Source organism: Lissotriton helveticus, chromosome 12, assembly GCF_964261635.1.
Source record: "Lissotriton helveticus chromosome 12, aLisHel1.1, whole genome shotgun sequence".
In the NCBI taxonomy this organism is placed as follows: domain Eukaryota; kingdom Metazoa; phylum Chordata; class Amphibia; order Caudata; family Salamandridae; genus Lissotriton; species Lissotriton helveticus.
The window spans coordinates 908,456,678-908,475,554 of NC_136073.1; positions in this window are offsets into that span (position 1 = coordinate 908,456,678).

Consider the following 18,877-nt stretch of genomic DNA (forward strand, 5'->3'; position numbering starts at 1 on the left):
GGCATTCGTCTTTCACGCACTCCAGAACCTCGTTACTTAGGACTCTGAGATGTTAATGTGGTCCTTCGTTTCTAGGTCTCGCACGCGCGCACACACACACGCACACACACACACACACACACACACACACCCCCACCAACCCCCCAGTCACTGGGCACACGCGGGGCTTACATACATACACAAACACACAGGCGCACACACACACTCACACACGTGGGGCTTCCCAGACGCCCCCCTCACCGGGTCTGTCTGGCTACTCACCACTTCAGTATACAGCGAGCTCGCCCTCCACTGCTGCTGTGTCCTGTGCTCAAATCCGGCTCCCCGACCGCAGCCTCACTACACGCCTCTGAATCCCTGGACAGCGAGCACGCCCCACGCCGCTGGCCACTCCCTGGCCACACACCAAGCAAGGTGTCTCCGCTCCCCGCCGCTCTTCTCTCGCGGGCCGTGAGTCAAACCAACGCTGTTGCCGGTCCTGCACACTCCCAATAACGGCCAGGAATCTCGTCACCCTAAATATGCCTCTTTCCTGCGGAGCGTGAGTTTCCATGCGCCGCCCCCTCTGCATCCTTCCCTGAAGGTGGAGTCAGCAGCTACAGACTAAGCTGGTCTTAGCTTTCACTTTCACATTTCTCTGGAATAGAAACTTAACTTGATGCACAGTGGGACACAAAGCCCGGGAGAAGACGAGGCAGGGTGGAGACTGGAGCACCGGAGGAGTAGCAGACAAAGACATCGCAGTACAACAGAGTCAGGTAGGAATGGAGGGAAGGCTGCCCTGGGGGTCAGCACGGGACACCAGCAGGAGCAGAGTCGATAATAACCACAGCCCGAGTCGTCTGTCAGGTTTCACAATTACCAACACAAACGACGTATGATTTACCAGTCTCTGAAATCTAAGGGGCGTATTTACAAGGCCTTTGCGCTGCCGGTAGGTCACTTTTTCCCATATTAAAAGTGACGCACCAGCAGCGCAAGGAGCTTGTGAATAAGTCCCTTAGTTTTTCCAATATGGGTATGCATATGGAGCCATTTGAGAGTGCAGTAAGTACTTCATTTGCTGCAGTTGGCATTCACTTAATTTAGCAATTCACCCATATCTTTGTTTCAGTGTTCCAGCAAGGCTTATGTGATCGTTGTTTCACTGTATCTGGTCCATTACTATGGGTATGGGCTCTCCTTCCTACGTCACACTTGACTTACCACCTCCGGGGCAACAGCCATTCAGTTAATCATTTCCGTGGAGGTCTCCAGATCATCGTTTTTATTTTCCGTCCGTTCTGACCTTTCTCATTCGACTGAACTCCGCCTCTGCTCATTCTTGAGCATATCGTACACAGGATGTCACCAAGGGAGTACGGGGGGGCACAGTTAATGTAATAAATAAATAAATAAAGTCCTTTCCACGTTTACTCAGCGACAGGGCTAATGCAGAAAATGTATATTAGGTTTTATGATTTCTAGGGCAAGGCATGACCCCTTACAAACAATGTGATACCAACTCCTTCACCTGTATGGTCGCCGCCCATTTCATTGCCTGTATTACTTTCTGCCAATAGTCTGTAAGCTTTCTGCATGGCCGTGTTATTTGTAGACATGTAGTATCTTCTTTACCACATTTTGGACAGGCAGAGGCTCTGAAGGTGTAGATTCTCTTCAATTGTAATAGAGTGTAATAAGTGTGAAGCAAATATTGAATGTGAATCAACTTAAACTTGCCATCACTAGGAATATTTGATACCATGGAGCTGATTTTCTCAATTTCTTGTTCTGAGATGTGTACTTACAAATCCTCAGTCCCCCCCCCCCTCGCTATGGGAATGCAACACCAGCAACCATCTGTCCTATCCCAGAGCACTGCTTTCCTTCATTCAGAATATCAGCGCCAGTGTCTAGCGCGGACCGGAGCCTTCGTGTTCTACTGAGGCTTCCCTACTGAGTGACGTTTGAGTAAGTCGACGCCTGACGTTAGCGCGCTCCTCACGTTTGCGTACCGCCATATTGGATCAGTGCTTAGACACGGAAATCATTACGGAAGGCTTGGGCATTTTATCATCTATTTAGAAGCAACTTTATCATTTAAATACACAAACAGCTCCGCAGGTATTTTTATTTAATTTACTTATTCAAGATCTCGGCCTATCTTTTACAGTGTACTGTTTACTTGCGTGCTACAACAGTGACACGCACACTTGCTTCTCAAAGTTTTCTACATTAGTGACACACACACTGGGCTATGATAGTGTGTCATAGCAGTGACGTGTTGTGCAACAGTGACACACACACTTGGCTATCACAGTGTGTCATAACAGGGCAACACACACTTATTTCTCAAAGTGTTCTGCAGCAGTGACATACACACTTGTCAGCAGATTGAGGTACTTTTAATAAAACCTACTCTTGCGTGTTACAACTGTGACACGCACACTACTACTCATACTGTGTTACAACAGCGAGACGCAAGATAATAAGTTCCACAACTTCAATTAAGCTCAATTTAAGCTTTTTTTGGGAAATTAACTCTTTTGCTGCATTTTACAATTTTGTATTTATTAGAGATGCTTGCTAGCACAATATTTTATTAGTTTAATTTGTCATTTAAATTTGTGTTAAACTGTTACTTTGTTTCAGCATTATGCAAAACGTTACTGCTCCGCCATTTTTTTTATCTTCACCAGGGGAACCACAGATAAAATGGCAAAAGTGGAAAAAGGTCTTCGAACGCTATGCTAGGGTGTGTGGGTCCTCGTTGAGTGCGGAGAGGAAAACTGCATTATTATTACACTGTTTGGGATCAGGTCAGGAAGTTTTTGACCATCTTCCTGACCTTGAAGATAGTAGTCTGAATGAATATGAGATATGTATAGCCAAATTAGATAAACATTTTTTTACCAAAAGTCTCTACTATTTTAGAAAGATATCACTTTGGTCGTAGAACGCAATTAGAGGAGGAAACTATTGAAAACTATGTGACAGCTCTCAGAAAGTTGGCTTCCTCTTGCAAATTTGGTGCATGTCTGGACGAAAGAATACGTGATCAATTCATGTTGGGTTGCAGTATAGAACGTGTTAGAGAGGAATTATGGCAGAAGGATGAACCGGGCTTAGATGATGTTATAACGATTGCTAAAAGGATTGAACATTCGTTAAAATGTGTAGAAGTCATTAGGAAAAACAGTGAAGCTTAAGAGAAAAATACTGTGCATGTGGTCAAAGCACCTGTCAAGGAAAATGTGTCTTATATAAATGTTAAAAAGTCTGTCTCTAATGATAATTCTACTAACACATGTAATACTTCTAGCAAATTTGATTTTTCAAATGTCAAATGTTTTCATTGCTGTAAGATGGGTCACTTTGCAAATGACAGGCTGTGCCCAGGTTGGAATGCTACTTGCAGTAAATGCAAGAGGAAAGGACACTTTACTAGTGCCTGAAAAGGGAAATCTTATAAGGGAACAATTAATGAGGTGTTTTATGACCCTGACCAAACATGTGAGGATACAGAAGAGTTGGATTGTGGACAAATCCTTGTCCAAGCAAAAGGTAGTAAAGAACAGAAAACGTACCCAACAGATGAAATATTTGTAGATGGAAAACCCACAAAGGTTCTGTTTGACTCCGGAGCAAAAATTACTATAGTCTCCAAAGAATTCTTTTTGAGACATTTGAGTGGGAAAATTAAAGTATTTAAGCCCGACATTAGGCCTTTTGCCTAAGGAGGTATGTATGTATAAACCGTTTTATAACGCGCTCTAATACTTGGGAGTGTCCTGGCGCGATGGGGAAAGCAGAAAAAGACATAGCAGAGACCAGCTTAAACCAGACCAGTGAAGAAATGCGTTTTTAAGTTTTTCTTAAACTGGGCTACACCCGGAGTGGAACGCAGCTGAAAGGGAAGGGCATTCCAGGCCCGGGCAGCCACCACAGATATGGACTGGCCGCCTAGCCTAGATCGCCTAAAACGAGGGAGGGTCATCTTGAACTGGGAGGACGATCTAAGAGCACGGGTGGGGGCATAGAAGATGAATCGTTTCTTCAGATAGGCAGGCCCCTGATCATGAGTTGCTCTGAACAAGAGCACGAGGGATTTAAACAAAATGCGGAGAGACACCGGAAGCCAGTGAAGACAGATCATTTGAGAGCGGACGCTCTTCCATCTCGGCACCTTAAACAGAAGTCGAACAGCGGCATTCTGGATAACCTGCAAGCGGTTAACCAAGTAGGCAGGAATGCCACTAAACAAAGCGTTGGCATAATCTAGCCTAGCTAGGATAAGAGCTCGGGCAACCGTCTCTTTTGCCTCCCTGGGAAGCAACGGAAAAAATCGACGCAACATTCTCAGGGTGGCAAAACAAGTCCCAGATAGCTTTTTAATGTGGTCTTCGAATCTTAGGTCCTCCCCAAACCAGATGCCAAGATTCTTGGCAGGACCACCCATCACCTTGGGGCTAGGAGTGTTGGGTGGCCACAGCGAATTTTTGAAGCAGGGGGGAAAAGAACCATAGAAGAGGACCTCAGACTTGTCCTCATTGCATTTTAGCTGAGCCATAGACAGCCAGCGGAACACAGAGGACAGACAAAGTTGGACTGCTGAGGTGTCTAGATGGTCATCCGGCCAAGTAAACAGCAGCTGGGTATCATCAGCATATCCAATAATCTTAGCCCCATAGTGTTCCGCCAAATATACCAAGGGGGTGATGTAAATATTGAACAGTAGGGGACTAAGAGTGGATCCCTGAGGAACCCCGGTGAGAAGTGGTTTGGGCTCCGAGGCATAAGGCGGTAACCAGACCTGCTGAGACCTGTCCGTTAGAAACGAAGACAGCCAGGCCAGGGCACGCCCCCTAATACCAATTGCAGACAGCCTGGCGAGGAGGAGATCGTGTGGAACGGTGTCAAATGCGAGGTGAACCTATCAAACGTTTTGCTTATTTTCATGGCTTAATAGAATACAAGAACAGGTTAACTAATGCAAAGATCAATATTTCACAAAAGGGTGATAGTATTTTAAGTTGGTTTAACCAAAGGGATCTTGGTGTCATGCTTGACGCGAATTCCTCTCCACCCATAATTCTGAAAAAAAATGTTGGTCCTGTGTCTGTTTCAACCATTCTGATACTACAGATAGTGAGTTTTCTGACATGCTCAAAGGAAATTTCCAAATGTTTTTACACAGAAATTGATTTGTCTCAAAGGTTACATCCATCACATACGTATGGTGGACAATGCTAAACCTATTTGTTGTAAGGTCAGAACTATTCCAGTAGCTGTCAGAGATCAGGTAAAGAATGAACTGGAACGTCTCAAGACGGAGTTATTGAAGAGGTGGAAGCAACACAATGGCTTGCTCCGGTTGTGGCCGCGATGAAAGCTGATGGCTCGCTTCGTTTATGTGTGGACCTCAGGGAGTTAAATAAGAATGTAGTACAGACTATTATCCTCTACCTAAGATTTCGGACATGTTGATGTTGTTGAAAGGGGCAAAAGTGTTTAGTAAAATCGATTTACGGTCTGCTTATCATCAGATCAGATGAAGAGTCGAAGGATTTGACCGCATTTATAAATCCTTTTGGTACTTTCCGATTTGTTAGGCTTCCCTTTGGACTGGTATCTGCGGCGTCAGCCTTTCAAAGGGTGTTAGAAAAGGTCTTAAAGGATCTTGAGGGTGTCAGAGTCTACCAGGACGATATACTTATTTCTGGAGAAGACAACAAAGAGCATCATGTGGGAGTTTTAGATGTCTTAACTAGACTCAGTGATTCTGGGCTTACAGTAAAAATTGAAAAGTGTAAATTTAGGAAAACTTCCATCGATTATTTAGGCCATAACATCTCAGCAGGAGGTATCATGTCAAAAGCTAATTTGATTGTTGATATACAGAAGATGAATTTACCGACTAATAAAGAGGACCTAATGAGCTTTTTAGGCATGGCGGAATATTATAGCAAATGTGTCATTGGATTCGCCTCTATGTGTGTACATATGAGAAGTTTGCTAAAAAAGGGTTGTGAATTTGTTTGGGACGAGGAGTGTGAAAGAGAATTCTGCTTGATCAAGGAAAAATTAAGTTCTGCTCCAAAATTGTGCAGTTTTGATCCTAGAAAGACATCTACTTTAATAACTGATGCTAAAATGAAAGGCTTAGGGTCCGTTCTTCTACAAAAAGATGGTGATCAAGAAAATGTCATACTATTCTTATCTAGAAGTTTGAGAGGACCGGAGTTACGCTACTCTGTAGTTGAGAGAGAAGCACTTGAGGTTTATTGGTCTGTAAAAAAACGAAATAATTTTTTGTGGGGAGGACAATTTGAGATTAGGGCTGATAAAAAGCATTTGTGTGAAATTCTGAAAAGCAAAGGCATTGATGCAGTATCAGGCAGAATAACCAAATGGGTTGTGGCACTGCAGGACTACAATTTTGTAGTAAAATACTTGCCTGGTGTGGAGAATAAAGTGGCGGATGCCTTATCTCGTCTCGTCCCAAGAAATGATGATTCTCATGAAAATGAACTTGATGAGGATGATGAAATGATGTGTGCTATAGAGGAGTGTGTTGTGGATAAAGAAAGGTGGAAAGAAGCATTATTAAGTGATGCAGACTCAAGGAAGGTTCTGGACAATATTAGTAATGGATGGACATCAAAAATAAGATGGGTGATGTTGTTGAAAAATTTTGGCATGTTAAGGACCAAGGGCCATATGTATCAAGCTATTTAGCCTCCTGGCCCATGGAAATGAATGGGTAATTTGCGATTAGCAATTTGCTAATCGCAAATTAGGAATGGTAAAGAATCGCTATTTAATAGCGATTTTGTACATACATACCATTGTGCGAATTCCAAATAGCGATTCCTTAAAATTCACTATTTGGAATTCGCTAAACGGTAGTATGATACATATGGCCCCAACTTTCTGAGCAAGATGGATTTCTTCTTAGAGGGATGAGGTTGGTTCCCCCTTCTTCCATCAGAGATGAACTCATTGCTTTGGCACACGTTGGACATTTAGGAATATCTAAAACCAAAGACAGATTATGGTTATCATATTGGTGGCCAGGGATGGATATTCAGATAGAACAGAATGTTAGAGCTTGTTTTGAGTGTGCTTTAAGCGTAAAGTCTGTCAAACCCAAAGTTCAGCCTATGATTACTAGGGAACACCCTAATTTACCCTGGAAAGAAGTAGGACTTGACATCCTTGGTCCTGTTTTTGCTTCTGGCACTGAGTGGTATGTCTTTGTACTTGTAGACTTCTTCTCAAAGTGGCCAGAAATTGCTATTACTCGAGGAATTGAAACAAAACATGTTATATCATTCTTAGAGAACATTTTTGCGAGAGAAATGGTGTCCAATTAGTCTCCAAAGAAATTGAGTAATTTCTTTTGAAACATGGTATTGTTCACAAAAAATCGGCTTTATATCACCCAGAAACACATGGCATGGTTGAGAGGATCAACCTCGTCCTCAAGGAAACCATAAGTATGGCAAAGTCTGCAGGTTTAGATTGGCGTAAGGACATGTTTTAAAAGGTTGAAATGTATGGGTTGTCACATCATGCTGTAACAAAAAGAACACCTTTTGAATTATTTAGGGGCAGGTGTCCCAATACTTTAGTCTCACCATTTTGGGTCAATGACATGTTACCTAATTTCTTTAAAGAGAATGAGAGTAGTGATTGGATGGCAAGAGAGGAAAAGAAAATCAAGTCCAGAAAAGAACATCATGATCTTAAAAAAAGTGTCAGAACAACTGTTGTTAAAGTTGACGATTGGGTTATTATTAAGAATCCTTCCAAAATCAAGTCTTCTTCAGGATTTTTGAAGCCTATTCAAGTTATAAAGATTTTTAAGAATGCAATAAGAACTGCTGACCATGGCGTTTGGAACTTGAACAGGGTGGTGGTGGTAAGAAGAGAGTTTGCTCATCGTTTTAATAACTCTTCTTCATCCCCGCTACAGAATGATTCACGTAAATATGTTTCACCATCTGCTTTGGCTTCTTCACAACATCTTCATTCAGCTGTAACTCATAAGTCTCAAGAGTTTCCCGTTCCCCACAATATTTATGTAACTATGTAAAATAGGTTTTACTTACATTTTATTTTGTTAAGGAAAGGAGATGTGTGGCATCCTGGCATTCTGCTGTTGTTGCTAGGTGGCACTTGAATAGAATGTTATGCTATGAGTAAAGACCAGTTCAGTTGGAATTTGCCTGAGCTGCTGTGCTGACTGGTTTCTTGGATGGGCTGGACTGTTCCCATGAGGCACAGGGTGAAGGCTGATTTGCATATGGCCATGTCTGAACTGGGGTGGTGTGGAGTGCAAAAAAACGATGGATTTAGGCCCAGATCTCTGTACTGGGGTGAATGTATGACATTGTTCTGCATTCTGTCCATCAACTGTTGTTTTGCATTTGTCACCCCGAGTGGGATGGGTATGCTCAGACGTGAGTCCCATGCTCTCCACACCACTGGAGTCAAGCTATCCTGGCTGAAGACGGCTGATAGCCAGAAACCGGTCCTAGGATGCTTGATTCCGGTCCAGGAAAGACATGGCTTGGCAGTTCGGGCTGGACTGTTCCCATGAGGCACAGGGTCAAGGCTGATTTACATATGGCCATGTCTGACCTGGGGTGGTGTGGAGTGCAATAAAACGATGGATTTAGGCCCAGATCTCTGTACTGGGGTGAATGTATGACATTGTTCTGCATTCTGTCCATCAACTGTTATTTTGCACATGTTGGAGCTCTAGCAATTACGAAAATGCTTACAAGAGTTTGGGAGCATCCTGAGATTGCCAGTACCGCTAAGAGAGTAGTACAATCCTGCTTGATTTGCTTGCAGCACAATCCTGGTAAAGGGACACTGTTGGACTTGGCCCTTTTCACAGAAATGTTTTGCTTTTTGCTTCCCCAAATTCTGGAAGTCCCCCATTGTAATGTAGTTGTATAGGCCCTGCGAGGTTGTAATGCTGTGTGTATTGTTAAAATCAATGTTAGGTACAGGTGCCCTACCCTCAACATGGCTGCCATAGGCCCCTGTTACTGCAGTGTGGTCTTGCTAAGGTGCAGTCTAGTTGCCAGGAGCTGGCAGGGACTCCATACATTGTTGCCAGTCCAGCCTGCCTTGCCTGCCCACAGTTAGAGTAGGGAAGCTCCTGGCACCTTCTAGAATAAGGGCGGGGCTTAGTTTTGCCGCCTTAGAGGGTGGTCACCTGACCTGGGCCTATATAAGCAAGGGAGGGAAAACTTTCCAGTCAGTTGGGGCATCACTGACCTGGGGAACCCACGCAGGAGTTTTAGGCGGGAGGGCCTAGTTAGGAACCTATGCTACTGGGAGTGACAGGATTTAGGTGCTGCCTCTTAAGCTGGGTGAGGTGTCCTAGACTAGCCCCCTGATCTGGCCCGGCAGTAGGGAACCCCAGGGACCATCTACAGTGACCTGCAGAGGAAGCCTGCCTGCAGTCCCCAACTCAACCCCCCTTCAAGTAACAAGGGACTGATATTTACAAGGGCGCAAAAACCATCAAGCGCCGAGAAAAAGAAGACCTTCAAATTACCACAGGACTTCTGGGGAATCAACCAGGTACTGGACTGTGCTGCACCTGCGCCCCCCTGCCTTCACCTGGGTCCCTGCGCTAATCTGCCACTGTCGTGCGGCCTGTCCTGCATGTACTGCCTAATTTACCTCAGCTTGCTGAACTGGACAAAGCGCCTAGCCCCAGGGGCTATCCCTTCGATCACCTGCTGAAGCGCTATACCCCTGAAGCGCCACTAAGTCCCGGTGTGGAGCGCTTTGGCCCCATTGTGCCTGTGAGAAGTGCCGAGGTACTGGTGGCCTTCATGCCCCTGAGGCACTAGGTTTTTGAAGCGCCATAACTGTCCAGCGCTGTGCCCCCAAAAGCGCCGTCTGCGCACTCACCGCAGTCGCCCTGTCAGGCGCTGTCTTCCCCAGTCACCGCTGCAGCCCGGACTGTCTGAGGCGCCCTGCAGAGCGCTGGCATTGCCGTCATCTGTCCCGGCGGGCCCCCTGTAGCCGGAGAGAGCCACCGCCGTGTTGCTGTGGGCCGCGCCTGGCCGATCGATTGTGTGGTCCTTGCGGCGGCCCCCGGAGCCTTGAGGAGGCCGCCGCGATTGTCGGGGAGCCCCAGCCCTGCTGTGTGCCTCGTTTTGGCGGCCCTCGGTGTCAGGAGAGGGCCGCCGAGATTCCTGTCAGGCCGCGCTGGGCCTGGCAGGCCGTGAAGCCTGCATCCACCCCACGTGACGGGGGCGCCGCGTCATCGGGCACGCCCCCGCCTGTAGCCGCGCAGCCATTGGCTGCTGTTCACACACCCCAAGAAGCTGCCCTGCCATTGGCCGCTGGGGCCTGGTCCCTCCTCTGCCGCCTACTGATTGGTTCCCGGGCTGTGGAGGCCACGGAAGGCCCGGGAACAGCCTGCTATCAGCGGGTAGGGACCCTGAGAGAGTGTAAGGGCCCCCCCCACCAGCCGACGCCAGCCCCAAAGGGGCTGAAGGAGATTCCCCAGGCCGCGAGAGGCCCCCGGGAGGGCCGGAGCCCGCCCCTCCCACCAGAAACCTCTGCAAGGGGCTAGGGAAGCCCGAAGATTGAAGGTAACCCCCTGGGAGGAGGGCGGGAGGCCGCAGAAGGCCCGCGTTCGCCCCTCCCCGGGGGAAAGTTGGAATTGGGCCCCGATGGCCCTCACAAGGCTCCCTGAACTGGGGAATAGCCCCATTGTAGACTGGTGACTGGGCCTGTTGGCCCCCCAATTAGCCCTAACTGAAGAAGAACTGGGCCAAAGCCCTGAGAGAATGTTGTAGGGGCCTGACCTTCTCAGAGACCTTACTGGTTCTTGGGCACAAAGTTTATATATACTTAATGGGAGGGTGATCCCTGCCTTGAGGAGAATGTTTATTCATGGTAAATGAAATGTTTGTGCCTGCTGTTCCCTGACATACTGAAATGTTCACTGCAGGTGTTGTTGATTTAATGAAATATTCCACCTTTGCTGGAGGCCTCATTTGTTAGTGCCTTATGGCATGTTTAGTGCTGAGTAAGGGCATGGTTTTCCCCTGAATGAAAGGGTTGCTTTACAGAAGGAATGTCCTATACTCCTGCCTAACGCAGCGTTCCTGAATGCCTTCAGTTGAGCAAGGAAATGGTCAGGCCTGTTTCTCTAAGGAAATGTTTAGTCCTGCATAGGGGGCTGTTGTTATTAAGCTGCAGAAGCTAGGGAAACCCTACTACAGGCCCTGCCGATTCCAGGAGCTTGCTGAGCAAAATTGCTAATGGGGTCTGTTGAATGAAATATTGCCGGTACCCTAAAAGAATAGGACTGCTCCTGGTTATTTGATGGAATGTTTATTTCTGCCTCAAGGAAATGCTCATTTACCGTGGGCAGTGTTTATTTTTGCCTTGATGGAATGCTCTGCACATGTTTAAGGAACTGTTCTTTTGCCTCATGAGAGGTTGCCTGATTTTCCCCAAAGTGTTTAGGCCGCAAAGGAAGCTGTTGACTCCAGGTCTACAGTGATCTCAGGAACTGTTGATTCAGGCACCAGGTAATGTGATGGTATTTAATGCCTAATAGGATGTTTTACATTTAAGGAAATGTCTTATCCCCCATTTAATGCACTGTTTATACCTGCTAAGGAGTTTTAGGTAATATTTATCCTTGTTGGGTGAGAGGTTAATTCCGTTACCTACTGAACAGGTTACCAACCTGAAAACCTGTGGACAATTGCTATAGAAGTGTTCACCCGTGCTAATTGTTTTACCTACGGAACAGGTTACTTGCTTGATGAACTGGAGATTTCTCCATACCTAATGAGATGTTTTGCTCCTGTTTAATGAGATGCTAATTCTTCCAAGAAATGTTCATCTTTAACTACTGAAATGCTAATTATCTAATGAGATGTTATTGTAACAGGTTTAAGTGATTATTGAACTTCTCCCCTTTTCTCCCCTCCAATGAAATGCTTTATTGACTAAGTGATACTGTGATTTTCCACTCCTGAACCTTAATCTTACATTAAAGTTATTTGATTTTTAATCAAACACTCTGGAGTGGCGTCAGTCATTGTGTGCCTTTTATTATCCCAGGGAGTGTGTGCTGTGTAGTCACTTAACACATAAGCTTTCGGGTGCCTACCTGCTCGTGCCAGGCTACCCCCGGGGAACTGGCGACCCCAGTTCCTACAGACACCAACTCCTTCAGGAGGGTTTGCTCCACCGACTGCACCTTTTGTAGTATTGCAAATGGATTGTGTAGCATTCTTAGTTAAACGTTCCAATAGAATTGTTATTGTATACTCATGCCTCAACGTTCTGTATGTGGGAGTTGGGGAGTTAGTATCAGACATCTGTTGAAGGTGGTTGTTCAAGCTTTCTTCTATCATTAAATCATCTACTACCAACATCTCTGTTTATCTGGAATACTTTATAATTTGGCAACGATCGGGATATTTGAAAAAAGAAGATAGAAGAACTCATTTATTTCTACAGAGATTTTTTTTAAAAAAATGAAAAATTGTGAGACAGCGTTCACCTTTACCAAGGAAAAAAAAAGGTATTTATCATAAGTGTGTAGACTGATTGCACCAGCTGCAGTTTTACTTTAAGTGCTTTGATCACACCAGCGGGAGTTTATCAACAGGCATTTATTTTTCTTTTTTTTGTATATATGCATTTTATGTCTACAACCGATGTTGTTATTCGATGTTATTTCGAAAACTATTCATGGGCTTTGAAGAGACACTAATTCGTTTTTATTTTGGAAGCTGTTAAATGAGACTTTCTGTGCTGTTTGTGAGCGAGCGCTTAAGTTGCTTACTTTTAAATTTGCCGCTGGATCTCATATGCGGAGAGCTCGAGCAGGAGTTTTGTCTGACGTACATTAATCCGCAGCATTCTTTAGCGCTTCTCTCCATGGAAGGTCAATTGACAGGAAGAACGTCATTGACAGGAAGACTGTCATCACGTTATAGGTTACGCACAGCGGCCATCTTAGAAATTTAAGCATCAGTTTCCTTGGCAACCAGTCAAGTTTGCCGAGTGTACGCGTTCAAGCACAAAAAATTCTTTAAACGGATTTACTCAGCTTTGTACATCGTTTCTTTAGGTCAAAGGTATTCATGACTTTTTGAAGAAGGATATCCATGCATCGTAAATTCAAAAAACTGTTTTTTTTTGTTTTTGTTTTTCGAAATGGATAAAAAGTTTTTTTTTTAAATCTATGTTTTATTGTGAAAATTGATAATTGTTGTTTTTAAGCAGATTTCCCAACCCACAACAGCCTACAGTGAATATTTTTATTATTTTTTTTCTCTTCGTTTCTCCTGTCAGCACTTGTTTTCATTCCTGTATTTAATTGTAATCTAATCTAGCTTTACTTTACAGGTACTCAGTGTTATTGGGTTATATTTAACTATGTCAAATAATATCATCTCACCTGCCCATTTCTTACCAGTATCCGGTGATCGCAAGATGGAATGGGATCTATCGTATCCAACATTTTTAGCATATGCAGATGTGGTAGAAGAAGATGGTTGTTCTCCTAAAAGGAAATTAGCACTTTTAAAGAACTGTTTAGGAGGTGCAGGGCTTAAAGAATGGCAAAATGTATCTCCCATTAAAAATGTAGGTGCCGTTGATTTGAATATTTTTGAAATTGTTGTAAAACAATTAAGTATTAGATTTGGAAGGAAAATTAATACGGTCATGGAAAGATTTAAATTTTATTCCCGGGCACAAAAAGAAGACGAATCTATTGAAAACTATGTAGCTGCATTACGCACTTTAGCTGGATCCTGTGCTTTTGAGACAATAAACTTTGAACAGGTTTTGAGGGATCAGATTATGATGCGGACAAAAAGTAAAAAGATTCAAGAACGTCTGTGGATGGGGACCAAATCTACTCTTAGCGCAGTGTTAAACATTGCTAAAGGGATTGAACAATCCGAGTTATTTGTGAGTGAGACTAGAGGTCAGGAAGTCAAAAGCAAACTGGTAATTCCTGAAGTTTCATTAGTAAAGACATTCCATAATTATAAGAAATCTTCATTTCCCGCTGCTAAAAAAGAGACTTTTGGAAAATAAAATAAAATGTTTGGGGAAAAATCCCAGATTATCTGTTACAGATGTGGAGGTAACGATCATGTAGGAAGCTACAGGGGTTGTCCAGCATGGAACAAAATATGTCTAAATTGCAAGAGGCCAGGTCATTTTAACAAAATATGTAAATCGTCACAGAAGGTAAATTTGTGGTCCTATGATGAATGTGAAAGTTCCGAGCAACCTTCAGAAATCAACAGTTTATTGTGTGTTGGTGATACCAAATGTAAGGGGTTTCCTAGTGACATTATTATTATCAACGGGGAAAAAATATCAATGCTCATTGATTCTTGTGCCTGGTATACTATTATAGGTAAAAATGTTTTTAACAGATATTGGGGTACAATGAAATTGTCACCACCCGATGTACATCCAGGTGGCTACTCAGGCCAACAAATTGACTTGGAGGGGTTTATGTGGGCTGATATTAAATTTAAAGACAGAACAGCAAAGTGCAAGGTGTATATTGCAACTAAAGGTGCATCTATCCTTGGATGGCCTCATCAACACGATTTAGGCATTAAACTTGACCCTAATGCTTCACCACCAGTTTATGTGGTACCATCTGAAAATAATTACATAGTCCAAATGAAGAACAAATTTTCGTCCATTTTCACTGATGATTTAGGGCTATTTGTCAATTTTAAATACCGCATTATTCTTAAAGAATCCGCAATTCCAGTTCGACATAAGGTCAGGAATGTACCTTTGGCGTATCGTGATAAATTGAAAACAATTCTGTCTGATTTAGTTGCTTAGAAAATTATCGAACCTATTGAATCTTCACCGTGGGTTTCGCCAGTAGTTTTGTCCCTTAAAAGCAACGGCGAACTTCGCTTATGGGTAGACCTTCGAAGCTTAAACAAAGAGATCTGGATTGATAGGCATCCCTTACCCCATATTCATGAGCTTATTTCCACTCTATCAGGTGCCTGCGTGTTTTCAACACTAGACCTGGCTAGTGCATACCACCAGGTGGTTTTACATGATGAGTCAACATTTTTAACCAGTTTTATAACACCTTAAGGTATGTTTCAATTTCGCCAATGCCATTCGGTTTAGCCAGCGCGGCATCCGTATTTCAGAGACTCATGAAAGAGGTTTTGGAGGGTTGCAAGGGAGCTATTGCCTTTCAGGGTGATATTCTAATTTATGGTAAAAGTTTTGAGGACCACAACAGGAATCTAGAGAATGTTTTAGAATGTGTACAAAAAAAGGGTTTGACCTTAAAATTATCTAAATGCAAGTTTAGACAGAGCAAGGTGGACTATCTTGGCCACGAGATTTCTTCTCAAGGTATTAAACCAAAGTTTAATCATATTCAGAGCATATCAAAGGCGCCAGCACCATCAAGTAAAGAACTACTTGCGTCATTTTTGGGTCTCACAGAATTTTATAGTAAATTTGTCCAAGACTATGCCTCAAAAGTACATCCTTTGAGAACCTTATTAAAAAAAGATGTTAAGTTTGTATGGAACAATGGGCAACAATTTGCTTTTGAATTGCTTAAACAAGAATTCATTAATGCTCCTTTTTTAAGACCATTTGAGTTTGGTAAAGAATGCATACTGTGTGTGGATGCAAGCAATGTGGGCCTGGGCTCTGTGTTGATGCAGAAGAACAGGGGCGAAGAATATGTTGTTTCTTATGCATCTAGAACTTTGCGGGGTGCTGATTACAATTATTCCACCATCGAGAAGGAATTATTGGCATGTACTTGGGCTGCCGAACATTTCAGACAATTTATCTGGGGAACAAAATTTCAGTTACGGACAGATCACAAGCCTTTGATAAGCATGTTGGCAGCTGGTGGTGGTAGGACTCTCACTGTGCGTTTAGCACGGTTGGCTGCAAAGTTGCAAGAGTTCCAGTGCATAGTTGAATATGTTCCTGGTCATTTAAATGTCCATGCTGACTGCATGTCCAGATTGCCTTTAGTCAATTCTATTGATATTGTCAATTTCGGAAGCGATTCAGATGTTGTTTTTACTATTGATGATGTTAATGGTAGTGGTAGTGGAGAGTTGTCCAATAGTATTTCTGAGACCGAATGGAGAGAAGCGATGAGCAATGACACAAATTTATCTTTTGTAGTAAATTATTTGCAGCAAGGTTGGCCTCAAGGAAGAAATCTGTCTGGTGACGTTTTATCTTTTTATAAGGTAAAAGATGAACTTATGTTTGATCAGGGTTTCATAATCAGGGGCGACAAAATAGTTCCTCCAGTAGGGTTGAGAGAAAAAATCATCTCTATGGCTCATGAAGGCCATATGGGAATGTCCAGTACAAAGAGGTGTACTCGTGAGTTCTATTGGTGGCCCAGTGTTGATAGAATGGTTGACAAATGGGTCAGTTCATGTCCTCCTTGTGCTAGAAGTGACAAAACTGTTAAACCATTGGCGGTGGGTGTTTCCCCTATCGAATTTGTCACATGTCACTGGAAAAAGTTAGGGATTGACATTATTGGCCCTCTTGATCTGTCAACTCACAAGAATGTTTTTGCATTAGTATTGATTGATTACTTCTCGAAATGGCCAGAGCTAAAGATTGTTGACAAGATTGGATCAACTCAAGTGATTCAATTTTTAGATGAAGTTTTTTGTAGGGAAGGTATTCCAGCAGAAATTGTGTCAGACAATGGTCCGCAATTTATTAGTAAAGAATTTGTATCCTTTCTTGGGAGATGTGGTATTGTGCACAAAAGAGTGTCAAATTACAATCCTCAGGCCAATGGTCAAACAGAACGCTTTAACAGAGTTGTTAAAGAATCCATCCAATTGGCTATTAAAAGTGACTTGGATTGGAAGAAAACATTACGTGCTACATTATTGTCATATCGGATTTCTCCTAATTCTGCTACAGGCCTTTCTCCGTTTTAAATGCTTAGAGGCAGGAAACCTGGTTCTAAGCTTCTTCCTTGGAGGATGAAGGTTAAAATTCCTTGTGAGGGTTCATTTGACCCTTCTAAGGTGAGAGACAGAGTTTTGAAATATCAGGAGAAGATGAAAGGTAGTTATCTGTCATGAAGCAACCGTAGTGGGAAGATCAAGGTTGGAGATTTTGTGCGAGTCAAGTTTGGTAGAGTTTTTGGCAATAAATGGAACAAGTGGTCTGATCCATGTACGGTAACAGAAATATTCACCAAGACAGTAAGAGTTGAGGGTGGTAAAATATGGAATTTTAGACGAATTTCTTTATGTAAAGCTTTGAATTCTGAAGTAAGTTCACAATTAGGTTTACCTATAACTAATGATGATTCCATGGTGGACCATGCTGAAAATGAATTACAAAGTCCAGACAAAGATAATGATAAATCTTACTCGGCCATGCTAGATACCTTTGGGTGTGGAAGTCAAAATTCCAATGTTTTTATTCCTGCTATTGATGATTGTACACCAAGTGATGCTTCTAGGGCAATTAACAACGGAAATGATGATAATGTTGTGGTGCAAAATACTAATGTCACTAATGTGGTTTTAAGGAAAAGTACCAGTGTTAAACACACTTCTGTTAAATTGTGTGATTATTTTCATTGAATTGTTTTATTTCCTTTATATTGTTTTTATAATTTTATTAATCATTTTTTGTGTTTATCTTATTGTTGTTTTTCAAAGGGGGAAGGTGTGTAGCATTCTTAGTTAAACGTTCCAATAGAATTGTTATTGTATACTCATGCCTCAACGTTCTGTATGTAGGAGTTGGGGAGTTAGTATCAGACATCTGTTGAAGGTGGTTGTTCAAGCTGTCTTCCATCATTAAATCATCTACTACCAACATCTCTGTTTATCTGGAATACTTTAGATTACATCCAGCTTGAGCGCTGTAACAACTTGAAGGATGTCCTAGTGGTGGTTTGTGATTTCAGTAAATGGATAGAGGCATACCCTACAAAGGATAATACAGTGTTGACTACAGCCAAGGTGCTTCTGAAGGAGTACTTCCCAAGATATTGTGTTTGTAAACTTTTATGGAGCGACAACGGACCTCATTTTATTGGGAAAGTTGTTGAGTATGTTCTGAAAGGATTAGGAATAAAACAGAAATTTCATGCTGTTTTGCACCTGCAATCAGCAGGATTGGTGGAGAGGTACAATGCTACTCTAAAGCTTAAGTTAGCGAAAATTGTGGCCTCCACGTCTTTGAAATGGCCGGATGCTTTACCTCTGGCATTGTTGTCTATAAGATCAGTACCTCATTCACGATCTTGCCTTACACCTTATGAGGTGGTATTTGGGAGGCCAATGAGCATTTAGGGAGTCCCTAAGCCACGCCCCATACATGATGTACCTTGTATATTGATGAATGACTATTTGGCACAATTAACAGATAATTTACTTTCTATTCATCAACAGGTTCGACAAGCTCTCCCAGATAGATCTACGGGTGAGGCTCATGATCTTCGACCTGGCGACCACGTAATGATCCGGTCCTTTGAGAGGTCGAACAGTCTGGAGCCGAGGTGGCACGGACCAGAGCAAATTCTCCTGGCTACACAGACAGCAGTGCGAGTGAGAAACCGGAAAAGGTGGATCCATGGCAGTCATTGTCGACGAGTCTCCCCTGCCTTGGTGGAGCCTGCTGTACTGACAGACCATCGAGAAATTCTGGATGCGGAGAAAAATCCAGCCATCGCACCTGACGAATCTGAGGAGGTCTTTCCGGACCACACTACTTCTGGAGCATCGAGATACCATTTGTGACCAAGAAAAGAATCTGTTGTGTTAAAGAAGACTGGTTGAGCTACCGCCCGGGGTTAGAGAAACGGAAT